The following is a 6630-nucleotide window of genomic DNA, read 5'->3' on the forward strand; positions in this document are numbered from 1 at the left end:
AAAAATCGATTTGTTTAACGCCGACGAGACGCCAAAAAAGTCGTCTTCCTAAGTATTCTTTTTTACCTCCTATCAGCTGCTGATTCATGTTATCAAAGATAAGCGCCCTCCTAGCAGCACACGCAGGGAGAATTTTGCGGAATTCGGGGCGTGGGAGGGGGAGAGGCGAGCGGGGAAGGCACGGGAGCGACCTGCCGCTCATCTATCCACGACGCGACGTGACGCTGCGTGGCCGTTGAAGTATTTTCTTCGCGGACGCGCACTCAAATTTGGCATTTTGTGGCTTAACGTTGGAAGATACGTCTAAATACTCGAAATTACTCCTAAAAGTGCAGTAACTCGGCAAAATATACTGGGAATGACCATAAAATATCAAATTTTCCGATATTTTACCCTCCTTCCTATAAATGGCATTTGAGGGAGGGTCAGGGGTCCACCTGGAGGTCTTAAAATTTTCAGGCCTTATTTTTGATCAGTCTGACAACTTTTTTTTTTATTGGGCCAGATGGATTTGAAAAACAAAATGGATTTTTCCGATCCACCCTGCTGCATATGTGCCGCCGACGATGGTGGATGGTAGTTCCGGCGGAATCCTGGCAGCATTTTCTCGGACGCCTTGACCCATGACGCGTCGGTGCCTCGGCTGACACGTCAATAATTGGAGAGAGGTGGCAAATTGAACATTGCTTTCCTCCGAACTGCTTATACGTCGCAACTGTTTCCATCTTTTGGAGTCTGCAGCCTTGTGAGATGGAAGAGCCAAAGGTCATGAAACCAGCTGCGCAGCTACATTTCGAGTGCTTGAATTTGACTACCAGCAATGTGTTTATTATAGAGGATGCCTTCTCTCTCCTCCTACATTCATGGTTTTTATCCGGTTTGCATTAATTTTTTAATATTCTCTCCGCTTAATCATAGTTTTGCAATCGGATCCGGCTACAATATCGAGGATTTCACTGCAAGATTGGGAAATTCTCATATCAGTAAGTATTAGCACTAGTAATTCGTTTACAAACATAAATTGCTCGGAAGAACACAAGATCACCACATTTAAACTAAAATAAATGATCCTTTGAGAGGTCAAGGCTAATGAATAGAGGAAAGGCCTGGCGTCCTGCTGAGGACGTGGGTCCACGCGATTCTTCTGAGAATGTTCCGAAGGTGTCCGTCAGGGGCATAGTCAAGACAATGTGTTTTGGGGGGGTGGAAGGCCCAGGGGCTCGGGAAGGTGGAACCTCCCTCCAGAGGCCATGTGAACATTTCAATTTCTAGAAATCGCATTTTATGCTATTTCGGCACATAAAATTACACAATTGATGGGTTGTCGGGAAGCTTTTTTGCTGAAACATATTGTTGGAGTAGAATAAATTTGTTTTATTGGTTAACATTTTTTCGCTAATTGGTTTGGGGGCACGTGCCCCCTGGATCCTCCCGGCTACGCCACTGGTACCCGTACATGGGCAAGCATTTTACTCGGCAGTGCTCCTCTGAGAGAAGGTTAAAAGTGCAGCTTATAAAGCACTTGCAGTCAATTTAATTTTTTGGGCTTAAACAGCGCCTAAAATATTTCTTAAATCATGTATTAGGAAAAAATGTTGGAGTAGCAACCATGAGCATTGATAAAAAAAAGTCCTTATCCGTGTCGTATAGCCTCTGCAACCCCAGAAACGTGTTCGGCACTTAGCACCCTTGTTTGGTACTGGTTTTGAAAAGAGTGGACTATTGCCCATCGACAATTTAAATTTATGTTATGGTGCTTGATTCATGTGTAATTAGTTTGCATTTCTCTGAGGATGTAGAGAGGAATTTTTCATCATGTTCGTAGTTAATGCAGTTCATCGCGAATGATAGCATTTTAGTGGATCGACCATTTCCCTTTCTAATAGTTATCAGAAAGCGTTATCTCTAAATAAAGGAAGGCGTCGTGACCGACTGATTATTTACTCACTCATTGACACAACCTCAATACTGAAGATACGGCCGCGGAATTTTCAGGATATTTTCATGGAACATGGAACGCGGAGGCGTGCTTGGGTAGTTCTTACCGTGTACATGATTACTTTTTAACTCTCCTAAGAAAAGCATCGTATTCCATGAGGACCTATTTCAATCAGTCTCGTAAATTATTTCCACGACTGATCGTGTGGGAGGAAAGCGTCATGTTAACAGCAGTCTCCAGTGGTTCGCTGGCATTGCCACCTCGAATATAAAAATGGCTGGACCTTCTATGTGTTCTTCCTCAGAATCGGCAATAATACCTATCAATTTCCATAATGACCATGACCCCATCGTGGTATAATAAAAGGTAAGAACAGAATGCAAACGCAAAGAAATTTGGGTTCCCATTTATTGGATTTTTATTACAATCAATTTTAGGGTTTGTATATACCGCATCATATTTTACCTTTTCCACTCCCTTGAGGGTTAATAAAGCGTTGAATCCCGTGCATACCTTTTATCTTTCGCTTTTTGAAGTTACTCTCACGCGAGATTTTTCTTGGAAATTTAAATAATTGCATTCGAAGTAGAAAACTGTTTTTGACTGTTATGTTCGATTTTTCTATGTGCTTAATTTCATTCAGGAAATAATTATAGAAGCAGCATAAAGGGGCGAGTGATTAAAAAAATCCATTTTAAAAGTAAGGTACTGGTCACATGAGATAGGAGGAAGCGAAGACGGGTAAGAGAGACTGGATATTATCTTTCGTAAATAATGTGGAGTAACATACTTCAGGTATGCTATGATGGTATAACACAATTGATGGAATAACTTTAATTGTACATAAACTTCTGTTAGCACTAAACCTCTTATTTAATAATTTTAAAGCCGTAGCCCAGTCTTCACTATACCTGTCAATTCCAAAGGGTGATTCTCGCTGTTGTATATGTACGATAAAATGTATACTAAAAGGAATAAGTAAAGAAATTCTCCGGCAGCTGGTTTATTTTTTCTGATTGCTCCGCATGCTTGCTCTCGGCCAGGCATTAAGTGTCTGACACACGAGAGGACGAAATACGAGGAATACAAAAAAAACGCAATAGTTCAGTAGCACTGAACACTCAATACATGTGGCGCCAACAACTCATAAATATGTAATACAATGATTGCTGGAAACTCAAATTCTCAAACATATAGGTATAAGATAAAGGTAAGTAAATTTCATGAATTATACTTAATTTGGCATATTGAGGCAAATAATTTTGATTCTAAATTTTGTGAGTCGAGAGTAGTTCTCAAAATGTGTATCATATTGAGAACTACCCTCTTTCGGAAAGGTATAATATTTCCTGTTTCATGTTGAGAGGTATTAATTGCTAAGGTTGAGATGAGGATATGTATATTAGTCCGATATACATATTAACCCATTCAATATTTTCAGGAATCATTCTTAATCACTAGTTCACCAGTTTCATTTAGATATGATACATCAAAAATTTCCTTAGTGTGAAAGGGCATTATTTTTTCTGAGGAGAATTAGTGATAGATGTCCACCTCAGAATGATTGGGTTGGGCAATTAATTCGGAGATTCGTCCAGTCCTCTTTAAAAACTGTATTTCCATTGTTTCATCATGCCTTTGCTCCTCTATTTTCACCATCATTACCGTACAAAGGCTCTTGTTGGCCTGGGGAAGTTTTTCTACACTCCCACCCCACCCTATATACCTTTAAAGACCGTTTTACACGGGGCACGTTTGTGCAGGTAATAACTGCATTTCTTTCTCAATGTGACGTGCAACTACGCGAATGCTTAAAAGGAATTAGAACAGGGTTTATTTTTCCATTTATCATCCATGCGTTCCAGCAATTCGCTGCTTTGACGCAATTTGACTGCGTCTTCGTACGTACGTTAGATTGTGCAATTACGTGCGCCGTGTAAAACTGCCTTTAGAACACAGAAACCAGGCATTTTTTAGGCTCTTTTATGAGCCACCTGAAGACGGGAGACCTGACCAACCACCTCTGACCGTGGTTTATTGCCACATTAATAGATGGTCCAGATAGATTTCATTCAGTGATTCCTTACTTAAAAGTGAGCATAGGCGTTTGTGCTTTTCCTGTTTAAGCAAAATCCTCCACTGAGATATATCTTTCAGTCTTGTTTTCTTCGCTGTTTCCCTTCTAGAAAATCAATGCGAATATACACTTTTCAGTGCTCTTAAATGAAACGCGGTGTAATCAATTCCTTATATAATTTCAGATCCTGGACGGTTTTATTATAATGATATGACCCAAGATTTCACATGGGGAGTGCATGAGGTGCAATATGTTTTCAAGATGCTTGATTGTGCTATCTTAATCAGTATCGGGTACAGAAAAACTCAAGAGGGGGCGCAAAAATATTTTGAGTTACCTTAACTTTTATCGAAATAAAAATAATCACGTCACATGCAAAGTTAAAGAAAGTTTTAATTAAAGTGATTATGCACATATACATGACAATGCCATCTTATGGTATAAAAATGTTACAATTGTGGTTCTGCAATGTTTGGCATTACGGGTGGCCCCGATATGTATCCCCCACTGATCTTAATGATCATGGTTCAGTCCGTCTCTCTGATTTTCTCAAATCAAACTCACAAGCCTTAGGCACCACACTATTTGCACTGAGAGAAACGTTTCTTTGAAATTCTTAATTAAATTTTCTGTATTTGACATGGGACTTATGGACAAATTTTGGAGGAACAATTTTCAGGGAGTGTAGGGAACGTCCTATTGGTATATTGACACCAATGAGAACCCAATGACGGTTCTTTCAGGGTTACGGCCTACGGGGAAATTTGTTCCTCGGAGCAAATCCGCTTGGTGCGTGAGTGTACATTAGGGCGGATCGGAAAAATCGATTTTTTTCAAATCCATCTGGCCCAATGAAAAAAAGTTGTGGGACCAATCAAAAATAAGGCCTGAAAAATTTGAGACCTCTAGGTGGAACCCTGACCCTCGCTCAAATGCAATTTAGGGGGGGAGGGTCGAAATTCGAAAAATATAGTATTTTATGGTCATTCCCTGTAGATTTTGCCGAGTTACTGAACTTTAGGGCTAATATTTCGTGCATTTTGACGTATCTGCCACCGTTTAGCCACAAAATGCCTAATTTGAGTCCGCGTCCGCGAAGAAAATATTCCAACGCCTACGCAGCGTCGCGGATACAAGAGCCGCAGGCCGATCCCTTCCCCTCCCCGCTCGCTTCTCCCCCTCCCACGCCTTCAATACAGCAAAATTCATCCCGCGTAAGCTGCTAGGAGGTCGTTTATCCTTGATAATATAAATCGGAAGATGGTAGAAGGTAATAAAGGAAGAGTAGTGAGACGAATTGTCCCTTATTAGGCGCCTCGTCGGCGTTAAACAAATCGATGTTACCAACTTTAAGAGAAGTGATGAAATATTTTTAGTTCCGAGAACGCAGGAAATGAGCCTACGGTCTATGAAAAGGCCTCTCGAGTGGCTATAAATGTGTGCGAACTATGGTGACGCTTCCCTTCCCGTATGTGTTTGACTAAATGGATTTAGCGGTACCGCAGGAAGTACTAAAACTTACGGAAAATGCGAATAGGCCAAAAGTAGGGTTTTTGTTGAAGTACAAAACTCAAGCTTTTTTGAAGGAACATTTGAAATTATGCGATATTTTTGCGTGTAAGTGCAAGAAGGAGCATAAGGTTCCCCCTAATGAAGAAGTATATTGAGATATCAGCGGACGAAACTTATGATGATGGCTGCTGGATTGAGTCCTAACGAAACTCGACAACTGAGGGAAAAAAGGGAATCGTCGGAGAGCGTTGAGTCGACATCGTCAATTCTTGTATGGGAAAATAGTATCAAAAATTTTCTTTATCAATTCATCCGAAGAAAATTAAACTGAAGAGAAATCATCCGATTTTTATCTCTACGTTCCTCATGAAATAAACATTCCGGACTAAACTCAAACTGGAACTTCTGCGGGGAAAATGCGTCTGCCAAATGTGATAGAGGTATGTGCAAGAACCAAGAAACAGCAATGATCGTCCCCGCAGCTTAAGCTGACGCAAAAATCATAACTTCGTAAGATACATCCAAGGTAGTGTACCAGAATTACTTACGTAAACAGAAAAAGATGCTAATTATTGTGAATACGAAAAGAGAGACCTATTGAATTAAATACCGATTTCATAAAATTCAATCACTTAACCGTTGATATATCCAAATAAAATATTTCTCTCCTAAATTTTCATTTGAGAGAAAAAGTTGACATTTTCATGGAAATGCCCAGGTATCAAAGGGTGTCATCAAAGGGCTACATTTTGATGGAAAGAAAGGCTATACTTTTGTCTGATGAAAAAAGGCAAGAGGACTTATCAACCCAAGTTAAAAAGGGGAATGTGTGGTATTAGTTGAAGAACCAGGGTCCCACTTTTGGGGGTTTGCCTCCCCCGTCGGAGGATTAGAAAAAGTTATAAAATCTGCGATTCTCGATTCCTTTCCGAGTGAAAATTAGATACACAAAATTAAAAAGGATTTGAATGCGATGGTACCCAGTGAATACCGCCCAAAAAGGAGGCATCATCCCTCTACTACAAGCATAATTCCAACATCCCTTGCTGTCTGAGTAAACTCTTCTCGGGATTCCCATCGGGTTAATCTTTCCATGATGGCA

Source organism: Ischnura elegans, chromosome 9, assembly GCF_921293095.1.
Source record: "Ischnura elegans chromosome 9, ioIscEleg1.1, whole genome shotgun sequence".
Lineage (NCBI taxonomy): Eukaryota > Metazoa > Arthropoda > Insecta > Odonata > Coenagrionidae > Ischnura > Ischnura elegans.